At 39.7% G+C, this 23,161-nt stretch overlaps 1 long non-coding RNA gene across 1 annotated transcript in view; it reads left to right on the top strand.

Annotated features, from left to right (window-relative positions):
* Positions 1 to 23,161, top strand: part of LOC115264920 (uncharacterized) — a 107,504-nt gene that overhangs the window by 6,765 nt on the left and 77,578 nt on the right. The window contains exon 2 of the long non-coding RNA XR_009997617.1: positions 21,360 to 21,876. This is a non-coding gene — a long non-coding RNA (uncharacterized LOC115264920). The remainder of the gene's footprint in view (positions 1 to 21,359; positions 21,877 to 23,161) is intronic.

The following is a 23,161-nucleotide window of genomic DNA, read 5'->3' as shown; positions in this document are numbered from 1 at the left end:
GATCAATTAAAACTAAACTCCGGTGACATCCAGCTTGTTAAACTAGGGCAATGTGTTTTAGTAACAAGGATTCATAGTACGAAGTCCTTGTTAATAGTGACAGTTTTTTAAAATACATGTTATTTGTCTTGCGGATAGTTAAATACTTGGTTTGCTCCTGCCGAGACTACACTTTCTGTAAGGAAAGCTAACATGCTTTACGTATCTAATTACGTAATAACCTATTAAGGACTGTTAAGTACCGTAAAACGGGGGAACTTTGATAATGCGGGTAATTTTGATAGTGCGACAGGCGTTGTATAGTTTATCTTATAACAATGATTCCTTCAATCAGTTAAGAAAAAGGCAAACGTAGATCAAAACTATACATATGAAAGTCCATCTTAAACGTATTTTCATTAAAACCGAGTCTATATTAAACTTTTTGGTTATTGTTTTGTTTTGTCTTTGTGTCAACTATTTTTTCAATGAATGGTTTCTTGATCTCGGTACATCCATCATAGTAGATTCCAAATCTAGCCTTGATCCTCTTAACGAAGTTTGTTTTTACGAAATGAAATCAATTTTCTGAGTTGATACTAAATCTCAATATACCTATAAACGCCTAAAAGTTTGAAATGCTCTTGTAATTTTATGCAGTTAAATCTGTTGTGTTCAAAATTTGTTTACAAAACATTCAAAAACAACCCTAAAAAAGAGAACTCTCCATGAATAGCATGTAATCCCAGAGACGAACCAGCCAAGGGCTGAAAGTCTCTATAATAAAGCTAAACTAAATCAATCAATGTAATGTGAGTCGGGTGATTGGACGTTACTACGAACCTCTGAGAATCGACCGGATGGAGAAATACGGTCAGAATACATGTTCTTTTGGTGATCAGGACTACAAGCGTGCCGTGTAGTAGAAGCGTTTAAGTGGAACTCAATGCTTCGATCAGGGATGTTGCCAAAAATTTAAATCTGTTTTTCGTTTAGAGAGACAACGATCGGAAAAAGCTGCATACGTACGAAGTACAGAAGGCTCCAAATCGTGACGCACGGTAAAATACGGTGGGAAAGCAACGCGCTCGGGGATTTTTACCCATATACTGATGGAGCCTCGCTGTTTTATCATGATGATGAAACAACGTCTTCTCCAGGAAGCTTACTAGATTTATGAAAGCAACGATGGACGGTATAAAAACTACGTAAGGGTTTTGTCTAGTAGTTCGTTCGAATCTCGCCGGACACTGTGATAAGGTGATTGATACTCGTGCCTGCTGTTCAATATCACACTGGAAGGTGTTATGAGACGAGCCGGAATTAACAGCCGGGGCACGATTTTCACGAAATCCGGCCACTTTGTTTAGCGCATGACATGGACATTATTGCTAGAACATTTGGAACGGTGACAAAACTGTACACCCGGAAGATTTCGTCTATCTCGGATCCTTATTAAAGGCAGACAACAACGTTAGCCGTGAAATACGAAGGCGCATGGAATTCGGGTCTACTATGGGCTCCACATGAACCTGCGGTCGAAAATGATTCACCGTCACACCACCTTTTAAAGACCGCTGGCGCTGATAAGACCAGCGGTTCTCTACAGGCGCGAAACCTGGACTTAGTTTGAGGAGGGCATGCAAGCACTCGAAGTGTTCGAGCATCGGGTGTTAAGGAACATCTTTGGCGGTGTGCAGGAGAACAGTGTGTGATGGCGAAGATTGAACCACGAGCTTGCTGCACTCTTCGTCGAACCTAGCATCCGGTAGGTTGCAAAAGCTAGAAGGATACGATAGACAGGACATTTTGTGAGAATGCCCTACAACAACCCTGCAGTGCTGCTGTTCGCAACAGATCCGGATGGTACAAGAAGACTTGGAGGGCAGCGTGCAAAATGGGTGTACCAAGCGCAGAACAATCTGGCCGAAAATATAGAACTGCAGCCACGAACCGATGAGTGTTGTGGCAAGGAATCGTTGATTTAGTTTTATTGTGGTAACGATGTAATACTTAATAAAACAAATGTTGAATGAATGAAATGATAATGAGACTTACGCTAAGGCGTACTTCATAGAGCTTCCGGGGATACTGCATTCACCGCCCAACACAGTTTTGGTATTCCAGAGTAAGGAAGCAGAAACTTTCAAAGTTTGCGAAGAAATGCATAATTTGTCAATTTGCTCGAGTTACAAAAGGAGTGCGCCATTCGCGACAAACTGTAAAAGTAGGGAAATACCTCAAGGAGCGTCTTAAGAAGCGTCCGCTTTCTCTGCTAAAGCAACACGGAGGCCCTACGATCAGCTTCGTTCCACTATTCTAAGGTTCTTATGGGGTAGTACGAAGTTAATGTGGTCACTTTCGTACCCAAAGACATGACCAAAACGCACCGGAACTAACTCAAAACTCAAAAAATAAGGGGCTATTATGAAGAATACGCAACGGAAGCATCCCAAGGAGGAGGAGGAGGAAGAAACGAAGAAAAGTGAGTTTCATTTCAACATTTCAGTTTTCACAAAACAGAGCTATTGATCATTCACCATTTTCATCACTGCTGTTGCCAATAGTCTGGACGTGTAATGTAAACGTATCAAAAGCAACCACCCAACAACGCTCCTCGGGGTGCCAATTATGGTACGATCATGTACTTCAATTCGGATCGCCTACTGGTCTGTTGGCCTTTCCTTAGCTGTTTGTCAGTTGTTGAGTTTGTGTCCAATTGCAGATAAAAGCGGTGAAACGGAACCCAAGTAGCAGCTGTCTGCATGTTGGCGGCAGTTCATGTTCATTTTTCATTGATGTCTCAATGCACGAGGGTCTCTCGAACAATTTCTAATGATTTACCACAACTGGAGATGGTATTTAAACGCCCAGTTGCTCCAATCTTGTTGACCGATTTGGAACTGTGGAACGACGGCGATGTCCGAACGATTTCGTGCTCGGTCAATTGATTGGCGATATGAGAAATCGACTCACAAATTGCCGGACGGCGACGACGGCCAAACAGGTTGACCATGTTCCGTTGGTAAACTGCAGGCAAGTCAAGTGAACGTGGCGGAGAGTTAATTTAATCCGGCGCGGCAGTTGACGAACCAGCTACGCTGATGAAAGCCTTGCGGGGTTGCCTGCGGTGTATGTATAAACGCATAATCCCACACACCATATTTAAATTGATTGTATTTAACGCACCATTCACTGACTCGGTCATTTTGGGCCGCGCTTGAAGGGTTTGCGTTAATGAGTTGCGCCCTGTATTTTTATCGCTCAATTACTACTCGCATTAAATTAAAATCACTTTTCAACACTTGATATTCAAGGGGTGCGCCTGTTGGGAGGTCTTCAACTAAAAAAATCAATTTTTGCGACAGGCTGAAAATTGAGTATTGAAAAGAAAACAGAAAATAAAGGTAACAACATCGAAAATAACGACTGAAATAGAAAATAATAGAAAGAGGATAGAATATGAAACACAGAAAATAAATTATGAACAAAGAAAATAGAATAAAGAAGCTGGAAGGTAGATGAAAATACTTCTTTACCCATAAATAAAATATTGTTTGCTAAACTGCCATATTAAATAATATATGCTTCTCACATGGTAAGCGACTGGTAATAAAAACAAAAAGTCAGACTGCATATAGTAATGGTACTTATTTTCTGTCTCTATCTAGTCTGATAGCAAGCATCTAAACGATCACAAAAACTTTTGAAAATACTTGGTTCGTCATAAATAGATCAAGGTATTACTTATTCTTAGATAACACATGACAGAAAATTGACATTCTTTATCCGCTGTCGACTTACTTTAATCCGAAAGTATACGGCGTCAAACTTTTCCACCACCTCCATCGCCGATAACTGTCGTCTCGTTTTTTTCCCAATGCATGATTTATCATCCCAATGCGACATCTCTCCTTCAGCTGTTGCCTGGCTATGTCGTTGAATTCGTAAAAATAAACAGGTTTGATGATTGTGTCTGATCCATCATGAGACACAATCATCAAATCTGTCAGACGATTTAATAAGAATTGACAGAAAACGTATTCACGTGTGGAACAAGATGTGACGACGCGTGTGAGTGAACCTGTTGAAATGCTTTGGGTGTCCTTTTGGTCCGGGCTTGTTTACACGAGTGCCGTTGTGCCGTCTTGAAAAGGTATGGCGATGTCGTCTAGTTTTTTTTTAGTTTATCAGATATTTCAGATATCAGATATTTGAATTTCGATATTGTTTTGTCAATCTAAAATAGATAAAAACATAGAAACATGCAAGGTAAATCCAATTAACACAAAAAAATGATCAATTCGGGTTTTCGGTTTGAGTAACACATTGAACGGACTTGTGGTATTTGTACGATGTATTACAATTAGGTATCTTGAAATTAGTTTCATTCAGATTATAGTCTTCATTCAAGAATGAAGTTGGAATAATTTTATTGATAACTAGCTGTCCCGGCAAACTTTGTCTTGCCGGCCGTCTTGTGGTGGTTTGACAACTGTTTAGCTCAAAATAGCACCGCACTCTAGATTGGTTTCAATTCGATCGTGCTGATTTCCTTCCTAGGTCATAAAAAATCAGCATTTTGTCTATATTCTTACATTTTTAGTTCATTTTTCTAACTTTTATTACATATAAACACAGCCACCATGAATACGAATCAAACCATGCCAGAGTCATCCCGTTCGGTTCAGCCGTTCGTGAGTTTTGTTGCCTCAAAGGGACTTCAAACTCATTTTTATATATATAGACTTGTAACATAGAACGAATACTTAAACCTTCTTCGGACATTGAAAAGACTAATAATGCATTATGGCCATTATGACCCAGAAAATCTAACTCTTAAAGAATGATGATTTTTTTACCAAATGATATGACCAATGTTTTATTTGAAAGATAATTTCATCAGTGGTTCCGACCCGGAACATTGGCCACCGAAAACATTGACCATCGTGACACAGGACATCGGACATGCGTAGAATAGCATTATATTTAGAGAGTTGTTGTGGAATATCTCGCATTCTGGGCCATTTAGAAGGATACTTGAAGGTCTTCGGCAAAGTTGTTCATAAGACTGAATGCTTCCAGATAGAAAACAATTCAAGATTCATTTGCTGTGTAGCACTAGTCTGCCGTAATTCTGCAAAGTGACGTAAGCGCCATTCAAAATTCAGATATTTTTTGGTATATTATATATAATGTCTGGTGTAAAAATAACACTGTGGTATGCCTGCTGTATTAGAATGCAAGATCTAGTCGTAATCTATCATCTATGGAAAGAAACTTAGAAGATGAGTAAGAGTTTTATGCATAATAACCAAAAAATGGGCCAAAACCTTCAATGTCGCTTACGTCACTTTGCAGAATTACGGCAGTAGTGTTCCTAAGAGCTACCAGTTTGGTCTCAGCGTCGTATATCTCGCGTTCTGGACCACTCAGAACGATGCAGTCTTCGACAAAAATGCTCAGAAGCCTAAGAACTTTCACATTAAAAAAAAATTAGTTCGAGAATCACACACCACGTAGCACTAGTGTTCTTATGAGCTTTCAGTTTAGTCCAAACGTCGTATATCTCGCGTTTTGGATCACTTAAGCTATTTTAAAAAATATTGGGGAAATTTCAAAGAAACTCACGAAAGTCTCCCTACCAATTTTCTGGGAAATTTCTACAAGAGTTTCCAAATATATTTAAGGCATTGTCCATTTAGAATCCGGACGGACAAAATTGTAATTTTCTGCACTGCAGATTCGGCTGATTGCTGCAACTTACCAAGAAGCCTGTTGTTGTGACACGTGTTGACCGCTCGGTTGCTGCGATGCGAAAGAAAGGACGGTCGTCGGCGGCGTGTTTGCTCGTGCCAGACTAGCTCGAGCCTTCGTGACGCCGATGACCGCTTGCGGTCGCGCGTCGCGACGTCGCAGAGTTGCGATATCTAATGGAGCGCTAATAAGGCAGTCACGGTGTTTAATGGCGCGCGAATACTGACGACTTGCATCTCTGCGCATGGGGTGCTCAACTGGTATGCCACATCTTCCTTCTCCTCTCGACAAAAAACACATAAAAAAGGTTACCATCTCCCCATTTTTTCTCAGCATGCCTTGTTATGTTTTTGGAAATTTCTTTGAAGTTTAATATTTTCGTCAACTTTTTAATCTACCAAATTGAACTATTTAATTTAGTCTTAATTTTAAAAGACGGCTTAATATCAATTGAATTGCTTCTAGAAAAACTCTTTTATCCGGTTACAGGAAAAGTTAATTTGTCAGGGTTTGTGAGAATCGTAAAAGTCATGTGCACACCACGTTGAAAAATTTTACTTGTTATCCGATAGAATTTGCTTCTCCGTGGTTCTGTACAAACTGTTTTGAATAAACCGGAACTTGTTTTCCACTTGTAGAACATCGTAGGGCTCCTTTCGCATGATTAGAACCTCTAGATTCGAAAATAGTGGAACCATATCTCATCATTAACAGGTACGATAAAACATCGACCAACAAAATAGTGTTTACACGTTCAATTCGCATTCAATTGGGCACTTTCCATTGACTTGAGTCAAGTCACTTGTACCATGTAAACCAGGCATTACTCTTCCTTTGCTCTAGATTGGCACTCATTCATACCGATATCTTCGGTCTCTACTTTGGATGCTAAGGTCCCATTCGCCTGTTTTCCCGACCCGCTTAACTTAGCTTTCTGAGCTTTCGTTTTTGACTAGGCGTCGTCATGATCTGCTGGAGCAGTAGGGTGCAGGTACCAGTTTTCACAGCTTTAATCATCATATTACATTAGGATCTACAGTTGACTCTCTACATCTCGATATAAAAGGGACCATCGAGATAGGGAGAGATCGAATTCAAGAACCAATTACACTGTCCGACAAAAAAAAACTTTTGCCGTGATCAGAGATCCCATTAGCAGTGCATAAAAGCACATGGAAAATGTAGAAAAATGCCATTTTAAAACTTGTTGGAGCACCCCCAGAAACTTTTTGAGATGAGTTTGAATTTTATTCATTTTTGAAGGTTCAACACGAGCTTTAGAAATCATCATAAACACTCTTGAAATACAATATCTTTGAAATGCAGTTTTGTGCACCGCTGAAATTTTCACAGATCTGAGAAGCAACTTTGATAAATAACTAGTCAAAATTTCTACCTGTTACGACATTCCGTTTCATTGATACACATCCGCGAAGGCTTAACTCTGACTTATATAGTAAAAATCTTTCAAGTTTTTTTTAATCTAATCCCATAAAGAACGCCCATATTCATATCCATTTGAAACACTTCTATGCATTAATGCCGTGTAGCGTCAGTCTTTCGGATACTTCGAACGCCTAGGAATACTGGATGGATTTCCGCTCCAGTCGGAGAAAACGTTTCTTTACAAGTTCTCTACTAGGTCACTAGATGTGATGTTCGTTTTCTAGTGTTAATGCATTTTTCAGTCTTTGAAGTCTCTGACTGAAGAAGATGAAAATTGTATTTCAAACATCTGGTTTAACTAAGTATGATTCTGGAAATCTATACGAGAAATTTTAGGATATGTTTACAAAGGATCCACAGGAAGAAAGATTAATTCATTGAGGTCAGCATGAGTGTTTTAAGGAAAAACTTTCCCAAATAAATTTAATGTTCTAATTGCAATTTTCAAAAACTTTTTTGTCGCTTATGAAAATGAACAAAGTTGATTGTAACATTTGTCATCAAATGTTACTTTCATAATCATGTTCAAATACCAATGAACTGCGATTTTGTATGCGATGGATTAGGATCACAATTCAGGCAAAATACACTACGTCCACTTAATTCAAGAAAGTATTTTGTTTTGATCGAATTTCGAGTCATTCCCAAATTTAATTATCCATATTCGCATATGGATGAGAATGCTTTTCAATGATTTGGTGTGTACCTAAGTAACCATTCCAGATTGCTTGACCTGGTAGATTTCAAGCAGTTCCATGTGTTTAATATTTTATTTTTATCTGTATTAACGAGATTTTTAGCCCTAGGCTAGTTTATTTCACGTTTTACTTCCCTTCCGAAGAAAGAACTCACATTTTGCAAGTTTGTCGGGAGTGGGATTTGATCCCAGGTCCTCGGCGTGATAGTCAAGTGTTCTAACCATCATACCAGATCCGCTCCACTTCTTAATAATTTAAATACGATGCGAAAATATGTTCAAATTCCAACGACTTCTTTATTGAAACAAATTTGGACTTAAGTAAATAAATTATATTATTTAGCCTTAGTGGTTCTGGATAGATAGTATTTAACACTATATTAACAAATACCTATGCCGCTGGAACTTATAAAGCAATTTCACAATCGTGAGGGACATTATTGAGCTTGAAAATAAGATTGGAAATATTTTACTACATGACAAATTCAATTAATTTCATAAAAGTGTCTTCAACAATGGTAATGCCCAAACATACACATTCTTTTTTGTGAAACTAACTAAAATGTGATGATAACAACATTGCTTGTACGATTACTAATAGTAATGGGAATGTTCTCATTTTGGCTTGCATTTTCTTAGGGTTGCATTTTTTTGAACAGTCGTGAACTTAAACCATGTTTTCTGCACAAAGCCAGCTTCAATTCATTGTATTGAAATAGGTTTGTTTTATTCAATAAAGTTATCAATTTTACCACCTTTTTTTTACATAATCATTTATTTTAGGCTCATGCGCCAACAGGCATAACGGAGCCGAATTCTGTTAAAACTTTTTACAATTTCATGTTTTTGACTTATAAACTATGTTAGTTTTGGGAAACCGTAAAACTCGCGGTTTGGTCGAGGTTAAGGGGAACAAAAGTATTCGAGGAAAGGATAGGATGTTGGGGGCTTTTCGTTGACACGTGGCAGCATGACTAGGACTAGGACGTTCTTCGGAACATTAAGTGAATATAAACAACCCTCAAAAACATTTTTTTGTACTGATCGCAAAATATAAATGTATTAGTTTTTTTTTTTAATTTATACACATGCTTACCACGTTAGTAATTTGAAAAACCGACTGGATTTTCTTCTCGAAAATTTGAATTCAATTATTTAGATCATAAGTGTAGCATTTCGAAGTCAAATCAAGGTAAAATAGATATTTTGTTATGTATAGATAAGGATATAGGGTTGCTTTTTGTGATTGAATTTAGAAAAAAATTCAAGGATTTGTATTATATAATTCATATTTGATTCTTCCCGGATATGTATCAATGAAATGGAATGTCATAATAGGCTGAAAATTTGGCTAGTTATTTATCAAAGTTACTTCTCAGATCTGTGAAAATTTCAGCGGTGCATAAAATTGCATTTCAAAGATATTGTATTTCAAAAGTGTTTATGATGATTTCTAAAGGTCGTGTCAAACCTTTAAAAATGAATAAAATTCAAACACATCTCAAAAAGTTTCTAGGGGTGCCCCAACAGATTTTAAAATGGCATTTTTCTACATTTTCCATGCGCTTTTATGCCCTACTAATGGGGTCTCTGATCACGGCAAAAGTTTTTTTTTGTCGAACAGTGTTAGTAATGCACACTAGATTGAAAAATCGTCCGTAACTAGGAAAAACCGTCAACAAACAGATGTCACTTCGCCTTCCCTGAATGTTTTGCACCTAAAAAACGAAATGTAGCAACCTGTTAAAACGGGCATATCGACATACGGAGAGAAAATCTAGAACAAATACGAACGAGATCGCATCGAGATAGAGAGATATCGAGATAAGGAGATACCCAAGTAACACACTTGTCACCGAAGAGTCACGGCGGCGCAGGTTTTTGTTGCGTAGAAGTCACTGTGACTTATTTCTAACAAATAAATGCTTACTTGTTAGAAGTAAGTAACAGTAACTTCTGCGTAACAAAAACCTGCGCCGCCGTGACTCTTCGGTGAAAAGTGTGTTACTTGGGTATCGACATGTAGAAAGGTAAAATATGTGCAGATTGAAGGGACTGACCAAATCATCGAGATAGGGAGAGATATCGAGATGTAGAACATCGACATATGGAGAGTCGACTGTAGTTGTAAAAAAAACTGGTTCAGATCGCAAAAAGTCGAATGGCCAAACACCCGACTGGCCAAAACTCAAGCTTCTACTCTACACAGAAGTGGAAACCTATGCTGTATCTTGATATCAAAAAGAACTTCTGGAGAAACACCATGTTTCAAAAAATACACTGATACATGCAGTACAGGATTTTGATTTCGATTTTGCTAGTCAATATCAGTTTCAGCTCTATAAGTATTGTATGTACAACTAAACCAAAACTTAACCTTGAATTTTTCATAGTTTCTGAGGCGGAGTTTCTTCTAATTTTAACTTCTGCCCAAACTCGGCCAGGTCGTTCCGTACAGACAAACTACCGGACGCATAACCACTTGTACTGAATTTCTTCCTAAGGAGTTGCAACAAGTATAATTTACCACAACCGCAACATGTATGAAAATGCATACACGGGAGTCTCCTGCAGCTTCTTCTCGAATCAAAGATCAAATTTTCTATATAACTTAGCCGATACTCCAGCCGCGTCTTAAAACTTCGTACACATGTCCATGTGTGGATTAGTAAATTTTGGTGGGAACTTCTCAATCAAATAAACAAGTTTACAATTGCTACTTCTGCTGGCTCAACCAAAAACATATCCACATCACACAAATCTGAGTGGGTTTTTATTGAAGAAAAAAACTATTTCAACTCATTCGCTTTCGATAGTTATACATGGTTACGACGGTTCCGCATGAGCTCAACATTTTTCTAATACCTGCGCTCAACCAGCCGGAATCTCTCATCTCGTCCGGAATATCACACAAGTCCATGTGTTTTTTTATTCTTGCCGGAAGTCCAGTCTCGTCCGGAACTTCACACAAGCCCAATTCTCGAAAGAAAGTCTAAACTAGCCTGGAACCTCACAAAAGTCCATGTGTTTATTTTTTTTTAATTCCCGACGGAAGTTCAATCTCGTCCTGAGCTTCACACAAGTCCATGTGTTTTTTTTAATTCTTGACGGAAGTCCAATCTCGTCCGAAACTTCACACAAGTCCATGTGTGGATTTTTTTAAATTTCTCGACGGAAGTCCAATCTCTTCCGGAACCTCACACAAGTCCATGTGTTTTTTTTTTCAATTTTTTTACGGAAGTCCAATCTCGCCCAGAGCTTCACACAAGTCCATGTGTGGATTTATTTTTAATTCTCGACGGAATCTCTTATCTCGTCCGGAATCTCACACAAGTCCATGTGTTTTTTATTCTTGACGGAAGTCCACTCTCGTCCGGAACTTCACACAAGCCCAATTCTCGACGGAAGTCCAAACTCGCCCGGAACCTCACACAAGTCCATGTGTTTATTTTTTTGAAATTCTAGACGGAAGTTCAATCTCGTCCGGAGCTTCACACAAGTCTATGTGTTTTTTTTAAATCTTATCGGAAGTCCAATCTCGTCCGGAACTTCACACAAGTCCATGTGTGGATTTTTTTTAATTATTTCTCGACGGAAGTTCAACTCGTCCAAATTCACATAACCATATTTGTGCATTTTTCTAAAGAAAAAAAAAATATCCCAATCGTTTCCCGACGGTTTTCCACGGTTTCACGTATAATATCGACGGTTGCCCGTACGCGTCCGAAATTTTTCAATGCATGCATTGTCCAAAAGCTTGCCGGAAGCACAACAATAATCTTGTTTTTTATTTTCATTTCGAACTGTAATACAATCGCTTTGGGAATTTCACACAAGTTCATGTGGAACAATTAATCCGAATCAACCTTTCAAACCTCATTTGTTCACCAGCGTCACCAGCGTTCTATGCACCATCAAACCGCATTACTATTAGAAATCCAAATCACAGCGACCAAATATGTTTAGCTTCTCTTGTCTGAATATGTTTTCGTTTTTCACATGTTTATTTGCTGCTAAAACTTTATGGGTGATACGCAGATCGCAAGAAATATCTTGGCCTATCTCGATGCGTGGAAAATTCAGGCAAGGAATCGCTCAAGAAATAATAAAGCGTCACTTTATTCCGAATCCTAGTACGGAGCTGAAACGAAACGTCAAATCAAATGGGGCTTGCTGTGTTAAATTTTTTGACCATTCCGGTCACGGAAGAATATTGCACTGAACGAAAATTACTTGAGCGATTCCGTTTGAAGTGCATACCTCGCATTAAACAGAAAACCTGGCAAGGAACGCCAATGTAATTTTCTGCACTGCAGATTCGGCTGATTGCTGCAACTTACCAAGAAGCCTGTTGTTGTGACACGTGTTGACCGCTCGGTTGCTGCGATGCGAACGAAAGGACGTCCGTCGGCGGCGTGTTTGTTTGGGCCAGACTTAGGATAGGATGTGACACCTGCAACTTCTCTGTCTAATTTCACAGCTTGCTGTCTTGTTTTTCCGCGTTGCTAAGATTACACTAGTTTACAGCATTTTTGAACTCGGTAAGCTGATGATCATTTTTGGTGTAGAGTCATACCAGCGGCGTCATGGTCGCATTTTTTTCCGCAGTCAAGTTCGCAGATTGTGAACAATCCTCGGTACTCACTTTACGTAATTTATGTTTAGTCCCTTACTGTCAGAGCTGTCAGATCAGTGTAACACGCTAAATAAAATTTACACAAAAGGCAATTTACACGGAAAAAATACACGGTTATGAATATTTATTGGGTACCGGACTGGTCACCGAAAATTTGATCGTTTTCTTTGGTACATCGAGGTCTTGAAATTAGTCTATGGTCATACCCTGAGTTCGAAAACGCGAAGGAAAAAAATTACAGTAGAGCGGAAAATTTTTCGACTTTCCATACAAGGTTGATGATTTGAAATCGATTTTTGTTCTATTTTTAAGCAACGTCGCTCACTTCACACACCTCATTCTCCGTAATCAATGCTCCGATTGAGCTGATTTTTTTACTGTAACTACATATGATATGTCAAATAAACGTCGAGAAAGAATTTTAAAGTTGGTTTTTTCTCATTGGCAAAAATACATTTCTTCAAAAAAAATAGGGAATTTTGCTAAAATTTAAGAAGATCGTCCCTAAAACTCGACAATATCTTGAATTTCATCAATCTGACGCAAAACCTGTATTCAGATGACCGAGTGGTATTGTATTCAGCTTTTAATTTATGGAAAAAGATTTAAAATTGGTTGAACAAAACGCAATATATTTGAATTTTAGTAAATTACATATTTTGAAAAGTTGCAAAACTCGATATTGAGTTAAATCTCAAAAACTGTTCTACTTTAAATTTTTTGAAGGTCGGTTTCGAAATCAGCACTAAATTGTGCTTCAAAAATTTTGGTCCTTGACAGAAGTTCACGACTTTCGTTTTATTTTGTAAACTTGTGTTATTGGTCCCCAAATTGGTCTCTTTTGGGCTGACTAGTTGTCGTATCCTATCCTAGTGCCAGACTAGCTTGAGCCTTCGTGACGCCGATGACCGCTTGCGGTCGCGCGTCGCGACGTCGCAGAGTTGCGATATCTAATGGAGCGCTAATAAGGCAGTCGCGGTGTTCAATGACGCGCGAATGCTGACGACTTGCTTCTTTGCGCATGGGGTGCCTAACTGGTATGCCACAAAAATCACGTTTATCTCAGGGATGGAATAACAAACATAAAAGGTCAAGCCCTCAGAACAAAGATTATTAATAGTACCTTCATTGAAAATATCATTGAAGTTATTTATTTCATTTTTCATATATTTTAACATTTTTTCCGTGTTAACCTCCTTAAAAATCTGCACAACACTAGTAAATTTGAGCATCGACCCCTCCGACTGTCCTATAATCGAGTCATCTATGTAGTGTCCCAAGCTAGGGGCGGGACAGCTCCTAATACCTACGCTAATACTCGCTTATATTTATTAGGTTTCTAATCCTCAACCAAAATTGGAACGAAATTTTTGTAGTATGTCATGACTTTTTGCAAATACATAATCCAATTGACAGTCTTGAAAGTGTGCACTTGGTACCAATGCTAGTAACTTTTCATTTACGATTATTTGATTTGAATTTGATTGTATAGAAACCGTTTAATGGATCAATTGGTGCTCATAGAATATCCTATGGTAGGAGCATGAGTTTCAGCAGCCTTTGCCTTGCACCGATGGGCTAGCCTTGTATAGTAGGTGCACCTTCTCTCAACCTTTACCTGATCCAGGAGGAGCTCACAATATGGCTTTTCTACTACTACTACTAGTGCCACATTCCTGGAGCACGATGCGAATGCACATTCCTGCAGGTGCTAGAAACTGAATCTAAACCGTCGTGTAAAAAGTTACAAGCATTACAATCTTCTACTTCTCCCATCCCTCCTAGTCATATTTCCAGTCATTCATGCTAACTGAAAAAAAGACAATTACACCGTCTTCGACCTTGCAGCCTCTACAGACTGAACATTACAAACATTCGATAACGGACAACACATATAACACCCAGTGGCCCAGTGAAGAAGTTTCCTTTCGACGAAAAGTTTTCCACGACTGGAGCGGGAATCGAACCCGCACTCCGAGGCTTACGAGACACCTAAACGACTGCCGCCGCTAACCGCTCGGCCACGAAGCCCACGAAGCAAACTGCTCAAGTAACTGATCGAGGGTCGTCAGCTTTGTCTGTTGGTTTAGAAAAATTACATGAATAATTAGAAATACGCCGAAGAGGGACGACAAAAGATTCGCAATTGTTGTTCCGCTCTTTTGACCTGATGGTCAAGAAATGTCCAGTTCAGTTACAAACACGTCCACAAACTAGTTTGATTTTAATCAACAATTTCTAGTATAAAATCAGTTTGAATTTCTGCGAGCATTTTGCCATTCGGAGGCTCGCAAGTTTCTTTTCGAATAACACATGTCATATTTGTTTTTCATGGCTTGCTTGTTGATTTTTTTCTCCAAGACGGTATATTTCAGGATTAGAATTTTCTAATACCGCTAATACTACTAATTTTTATCGAAGCTGTCCCGCCCCTAGGTCCCAAGCCACTTGACTAATCTAATTAGGATTCAAGTAAAAAAAATGCCTAACATTTTTCTTACTGTTAAATTAGGGGCAATTCAGTGAATTGAGACGACGCGAAATATGACTGTTTTTTTTTTTGTTGATAAGCTCCACCCATCGGAGAACATGGCCTAGAAAATTTCCGGCTATCGAGGCAGCTCACTAAAATAGTTCAAACCTCTACATATATCTAGTGTGCATTTTTTTAAAAGCAGCACGTGGCCAATAGGGCTGTCACCCTTGTACAATGTGGTACAATCTTGTTGTGAGAAAACGATACCTGGAGTTCAAACTTCTTGCCAAATGTTGGAATTCCAAGCAGATTCAACCATAAATGCAAACTTTATACTTCATGGGACACCCCCTAACAACATCTAAACATATCAAGCCAAAGGGCCTGCAACTCTAAACTATCGATAGTATCCAAATATTCTAGAAAATACTAGGAAATATAAAGAAATACTTGGAGCATAGCAGGCCGGTTGCATTGATGCTATAGGCCACTGCACTGTTTTGAATTTGTATGGAATTTTGACGTTTCTTGGCCTTGTTGTTTACAAAATTTCCGTAAGAGTGAAAGAGAAGGAGAGAATTTCATGCAGTGCCCTATGGATTACTGCACGAATTTATTCTGGCCTGCTTAATCTCACACGAAATTTTCTGTGAGAGTAAGCAAGCCAGCATAAATTCGTGCAGTGGACCATGCGAAAAATGCAAGTCTTGTTGATGAAATGTCACCTGCTTTATCCACCTCTTCGTGAGTGGTAAAGGCAGGTAAAGGCTTGCTTTTGTGAGTACAACTGAGCAGTTCGAATTTTGAGTTTCTGGGCAGGAAATCAAAGTGATTTCGTTTACCTCATCTCCCCTGTGCATCGGCCGTAGCTTCAAATAACGTTGTGGATTACCTATTCCATTCGTATTTTCTAGTTGGAGTTCGTATTCTTAGTAAGACAAAATAGACATGTAAGACCTACCAATTGGTCAGTCACATTTTAATCTAGTTTCTAGTTGAATAGTTCAATAGTTCAATAGTTGACCGGTCCGAATTCCACTGTGGCCGTGGTCTTGCTGGGTTAGTAAATTTCCATTTGCCCAATCAATAACTTGCATACCGATCTCTTCCGTTGCTCATGCATAGATACTTTCAGACCATAATTTTTTACTTATTCGTTTATTTGGAAGGCTCGGACGCCACATGGGCATAACTGAGCCGAAATCTTTTGTTTTTACATTGATTTTACATTTTACAATTTATTACTGCCTCAATACTATGTTAGTGTGGGAAGCCGAAGTAATCGCGGCTGTTTCGAGGTTAGGATTTAAAAAAAATAATAGGAAATTGGGAAGGAGGGATTTATGGGTTTAAAACTCAACTATTTGCTAACTTATACTAAAGGGCGATCACGAAATTACTGCAACACCTTTAATTGTCTTTAAAATTTCATGTACTCATCGGATAAAAACCAGAATTGCAGGGCAGTTTTATACATATACTAGCTGTCCCGGCAAACTTCGTTATGCCTGCCAACTATGTTTTTTGACATGCAGCTCTGTAGAAAAATGCCCCGCAAAATGGAATTTCAAACTTTCTCGTTTTCGGTGCGTTCCCGGTCGATTTTCCCAATTATTTTTTCGTACGAACACGGCGGAACCCTGAACGAATGAAACACTGAAAGAATGGTGTAGATCCGTCGGCCCGTTCCCGAGCCTATTCCTGACATACAAACACCATCCCCTTTTTATTTATATAGATTTACCTCATTTTACATATATTTGAACAGTAATCTATATAAATAAAAATGAAATGGTGTTTGTATATGTCACGCATAGGCTCGGGAACGGGTCAACGGATCTACACCATTCTTTCAGTGTTTCTTTCCGTTAAAATGCCTGAACTTACTTGCAAAAATTTGTGGAATACACACGGAACGAAAAGATTCTGGTATTCCGGTGATCTCATCCTTCATGGAAGGATCAAAATCCACAGAGCAACTGTCGAAGTTTAAGAAGTTGTCACGATTGGTGTTAACCGGAGATGGACTTATCTCCTGCGTCATATTCCAGTAGTACACAGTCATGAAACGAGTTTGAGGGTTCTGTTCGAGCAGCTTTTCGAAGTTTTCTATGACCAATGGATTCACAACCTCGCATCGGATGAGGAACCGGAGCGACAACTCCGCAAAGCGGTCTGTCAGAGGCTGTACACCAGCAAGTACCTCTAAACTCATTGTGTGAGTCGAGTTCATGCAACCAGGGATGGAAAATGATGAAGATTGCAGCTGAGCAGACACAAACCAAAACAAACATACTCGTGAACAACAGGGGCCCGAAAATACTCGCACTTCTTTATTCGTGAGTAAACGAAGCTGTGCAAGTACTCGCATGTGATTCGCGAAGCTTCGTGAGTTTTTTGCATTTTGACGAAAAACACATTTTAACGACTGCACTGTCAGTGCTTTTCAGGAACAGTGAAGCATAAAGCATTAGTTTGTGTTGGATAATCACTGGATTTGCTATTATAACCACAACAAAATGCACTTCCCGCACCTCCACTAGTTCCTCACGAATAAAAACTCATGAGAGTTTCTGTTTTTGATTTGCTTTCAACTCACGAAGCAGGCGGGTGCGAACAGGGTTGCCACTACTTTTTTAAAAATATCTGGCAAATTTGAAAATTATATCAAAATTTGATAAATATTTATTTTTCTAAGTTTCGCAAGTAACACAATTTCAAAACAACAACACTCTTGATATCACAACTGGAATAGTGAACATGAAATCAATCACATATCGTCTTTAATAACCCCTTTGGTTGGGACGACTTTTTTCACCAACCTCGCCGCTGTAGAACTCGTTAGCGAGGTGCAAATGACCCAAACGCCCTGAAAGCGTTAATGGATAACATAATTTATATATAACATTCTTGTTACTGATTCATAGCATTAAGTAAATATGTCAAAATTTTCAAAAATCTGGCAAAACAGCAGGTTTCTCTTTTTGTCTTTTCGGCAATCAAAAATCTGGCTGTGCCAGATAAATCTGGCATAATGGCAACCCTGGGTGCGAATAAACCCATACACCGTTTACTCTCGGAATCGTGAGTAAGCCTGGTGTTGGCTTTACACTCCCGAATTGCTTCATGAGGAGAGTAATTCCATCACTGCATGCAACCTATCGCCACAGACAAACAGACGTAGCACTTGCGAAATTTCCATCGACCACGCTTTTAACGATCATTTTAAATTTTCATAGTTGTGGCTTTCACAACCAGAGGCGCGCGCATCGTTTTTCTATGCGTTTGACGTTCCACACTAGCGCCTTCTGTTGACGATATGGCACAACACAGTGATTCGTGCAACTTTTCCACCAGGTGATGGTAGTGTGAACTGGGCGATGGATATCCATGAAAATCGTTCAAGGTGTTACGTCTGTTTGTCTGTGCTAACGCGATCCGAAGGCAACGGTACTGAACCCGTTGAAGCTTCAGCAAGTGTGTTTTTGCCGCGGATTGAAAACAGAAGCTAAAACCGACAGAATGGTTGTTTGGTACAGCCTGATCAGATCTTCCGGATGCGCTCCCCAGCATGTTCCGGAAATAGTTCGCATAAAGTTGATTCGCTTTTAGCACTTCTGTATCAGATACACAATGTGCTTCACCCAAGTGCATTTGGAGTCGAACCAGACGCCAAGATATTGAGAAGACATGCTATGAGTGATTGACTTACCCATCAGAACGAGCGGAAACTTAGCCGGTTTATGTTTTTTAGAAAAGACAACCATCTCAGTTTTCTCCAGAGAGAACTCGGTACCCAGCTTGAGAGTCCAAGTAGACAAATTGTCCAAAGTATCCTGTAGTGCTCCTTGCAGATCAACTGCTATTGATCCCGTTACAGAAACAACACAGTCATCCGCAAGCTGTCTTAACGTGCAATTTTCTATGAGACAATCATCTATATCTCTAACATAAAGGTTGTAGAGAAGGGGGCTTAGACATGAACCCTGGGGAAGATCTATGTAGCTAATTCGTGAAACTGTCAAGTCGCCATGAGCGAAACTCATCTGCTTCTCAAACAGCAAATTATACAAAAAAGTTGTTCATAATTGGTAAATGGCCACTTTCGTGTAGTTTGTCGGAAAGAACATCGACACAAACTGAATCGAAAGCCCCCTTAATATCCAAAAACACCCCAAAAAGCCCGTTTGTTGCTTTTGAGCAAAAGCAAGCTGAATTTCTGAAGAAATTAAAAAAAAAAGAAACGCAAGACAGTCGTTCGTTCCTTTGCCTCTGCGGAAACCAAATTGTTTATCTGACAACATGCCATTCAATTCAATCCATTTGTCAAGTCAAAAGAGAATCATCTTCTCCAACAGCTTCTGTAGGCAAGACAACATCGCGATTGGACGATACGAGTTATGATCTGACGCGGGTTTCCCGGGTTTTTGAACAGATATCATCCTCACTTGTCTCCAATCATCCGGAACGATGTTGTTATCCAGGAACGAACCACTGTTTTATCATATCAGCATATCTTCAGCATACCATATCTTGGATGGCGAAGTCACTTCACGGCCTTAATCGGGTTTCCGCTATTACAGCTTTGAAAAAAGGCAAGTTTTTTAAATGAGTTCACGCTCTTGCGTTTTAACGAAACTAACTAACGTAACAAAACATGATACTGTTAGCTTTGCGTTTCGAAAATTTAAAACTAATTTAATGAAATAATCATTAGGAATGATTTTGCAAATCAAAGCCCAAATTCGTGTATTCATTAGTAAGTGCTGTTGTTCTAAAATCCGTAGTTTGGAAACCCTAATAAACCAAATAAAGGCGTTAAACGAGTGTTAATTGAACATTTGCCGAAATACAAATGAAACCGCGTGGAAAGCAAAACTAATTCTAATGAAACAATTCAAACATTAGGGAAAAATTAAAAAAAAAAAACTTAAAGCCATACAAGTTTGGTATAGCTCAGCCTTGTAACAACAAGGCATATGTATCTATTATATTGACCCCTCAGTTCGAAAGAGCTGCTCATTTCTCTTCGATGTTGTTACAAAACACTTTCTGTGAGAAACTTAAACGCCCCGTTTCTCAGAACCGCCCAGCAACATTAATGTATCCTTGGAAACAACCGAAACGTACATCGTGAACCGTGTAACTCATAATTTGCCAAATTCTCATCACGATTTCTCATCGTTCACCAGCCCATCTTGAAGGTTTCCAAACCGCACATGTAGGAGGCTCGTGTACCTTTCAGCCTATACTAGATTGCATCTTTTACACGAGCAAAGCCGTGATTTCGTTCTGCGTTTTTCGCTTGCATGAGGATCGGTTTCCTACATCACCTGCGCCGGCGGCTATCTGTTGGCATAAACTTATGCACCACATCCGTATCAGCCGTCGTCGCATCTTGTACTTTGGTTATGCGGGCGCCGGCCGCCACCATTCAGTATACAGTATAGTCGATTATAGAGAGAATAAAAATATGCGTTCCATGCAAATTATTTTACCACACTCCATTAGTGCTGTATGAACAACCGCCGCAAGGAGTTCACACGCCAACGACAACATCATATTTGTGTGTTGTATCGTATCTCCACAAAGATGCCGTGTGCCATTGCCGTATTATGAGTTTTGTTGGGTGGGATGTGGCTTACAAGCAGCTTAAGGAAAAGCCGATGGACTAGAGCAGTGGTCGACAAGCATTTATTTCTAGTTTGATGTTCTTAAAACTGATATACATATTAGATTTTACCTGATTTCAGTGCTAATCCCTGTAGTAGAGATTCAGCTTGTAGTTTTTTTTTGCGAATATAATGTTTATTGAAGAGAATAGCAAATTGTTCCCAAGACACTAAAGAAAATTAATTGACATCCACTGACTACAGGCGGCGCTATCTACATCTATAGGTAGGCAATGTTTCTATCCAAGTGGCATCATGTATACGACATATTGAAAATAATAACTTTATTAATAGCACGATCTGGCACCATCAAATGGTCACATGATATTTGTGTGTTGCAGTATTTTCTGTCTGTACTGCATTAAATTATTCACCTACAGAAAGTAACCACAAGAAGGATGTTCTTATTAAATCAGGCCGAACATTTCAATAGGTCCTATCTGCATTTGAGAGGCTCTCTTTGTTCACTTTCTCTTTCAATTATTGCAATGTAATGATACACTTTCCAACTATTTTTGGAGTACAAATCAAAAGACGATTGTTTTGACCATCGTTCAATGCAAGGAGACAATCATAATACAAATAAACAGCTTAGATATTAACGAAAGAGAGTGAAACCAAAGAGAGCTTCTCTTCTGCAGATAGGACCTTTAGACATGTTTGGCCTGAAATACTGTGTTTTATGTTCAATTTCAGGTTAACTCCATCGCACGACTTGCTGAACGTATCCGTTGGTGGTACATGAGTACCCAATTACACACCCGCGCATCGATTGCCAGCGTCCGTTGATGCGATGCGTGGGGATCAGAAGTGGAGGAAACGTGGCTGCTCTTAAGCCGATTTAGTTAAAAGGATTTGCAACGTTTATTTGTGGTTAGAGTGCGGTGAAAAAGTGCTTATTAAAAAAGAAGAGAAACCAATAGCAGTAAGAAGACGTCGCCGAATGGAATTGTGTCTTACCAAATGCGTAGTCGGTAAAGAATGATGAATGGTGTGAAAGGTTCTAAGGAATTGGCAGAAATGTGGATTGAATCTACGTTTCCACAAAGCGCAGCAATTCAGTTTAATCGAGTGATGCGTTAGCGTGAAGAGATAATTGCGTGCGATAGTTTAAATCGTTCAACGTTGATAGACCAGGAATAAACAAATCAACAAGCATTGCAATTTGGATTAAGACAGTGTCACTCTTGGAATTGTGCAGATGCTAATGCAGGTAGGTAAATTTCATGCCAGCAAACCGTGTTATAACATACTTTATTGGGTGTTACGGAGTTACAGAGTAAAGCCAACTAATTTACACGTATAACGAAATTTACGACCGTTCCATACGTAGAACTAATCTTAAAGGCAGCATCGTTTTTGTTTCACAACCAATGCGGGATAATCCACTCAACAGACACCTGAACAGAGAGGTCCAGATAGTGTGGGGTTGAGGACCGTCTTCTATAACACGAGTAAAAGCCAGGACTACTTCTTCCTTGACCCACTAAACAACATTCACGTGGTCACCAAATCCTTCGTCTCTCCGAAACCAATAAAAAGGCATTGCTTCTGGGAGGGGCTTAGCCAGTTTCCCGAGTGGTCCTTACCATTCCCTTTTTCCTCGGAAGGCAGGCAGTGACGATACCACGCCTGCTTCCATCTGCACAGCAAGTATCAAGAACTGATACCGCGTGCACAGCGATTAGACCTTCTCGTAAGTAACCAGTCAGCACACAGAAGGACGTGCCGAAATGGGGCCTCTACCTGCCTCGATCTTGCCGGTGACACTTTCCAACCGCGGGCTCGGATCCAACCCAGAAGACCAATGCCACAGGGCAGCAGGGATTACAGTCCCGGGGCTGACGAACCTCCCCGCTTGCGAGTCAGTCCGTAGTCGCCGGCTACGAATAGGACTATTAACTCCAATTCAAGGTGTCAAGCGACCTGTGCCGAGGAATGAGTTATCGAGGGGAGAAAATGATGCTGAACGCAAATGGAACAGTATATCGTTATGCCACAAAAGTTTAGCCTATTGGACGCAGTGGCTTAAATTCCCCAACAGGGGAGGAAAAAAATATCGTCCCTTACCGCGTTAATGCAGGGCGCTGGGTGGTGGACCTCTATTCTCGTGCAACTCGTGGAATTAAGTACCTATGAAATCAAATTAAAAAAACCCAAATTCAAACAAGTGGTAGTGGTAGTGGCGAGCTTAACCCCTTCGCAAGAAGTTGGTTGACCAGGTCTCCGTTAAGGAGAAGTGAAGAGTCAGGAGCAGGAAGCTGCGCACGCAGCTTCAGCATGGGAGTTCCGATCTATTCCCCGGCTAGCCTGCCGGATGGAGCATGGTTGATAAGGGCCATCAACCAAATAAGCGATGAGCTGTCTGCAATAGAAGTAGCTGAGCAGCAGCTTGGCAAAATACTCCACTTTGCGTCCACGAAGTCGCAGGTGAAATGCATCATTCTTCGACGAATGAGTATTTAGAAAGGCGCTCCGCCGAGAGTGAAACCTACTTG

Source organism: Aedes albopictus, chromosome 2 (genome assembly GCF_035046485.1).
Source record: "Aedes albopictus strain Foshan chromosome 2, AalbF5, whole genome shotgun sequence".
NCBI classification, from domain to species: Eukaryota; Metazoa; Arthropoda; class Insecta; order Diptera; family Culicidae; genus Aedes; species Aedes albopictus.
This window is presented reverse-complemented; position numbering and strand designations above follow the sequence as displayed.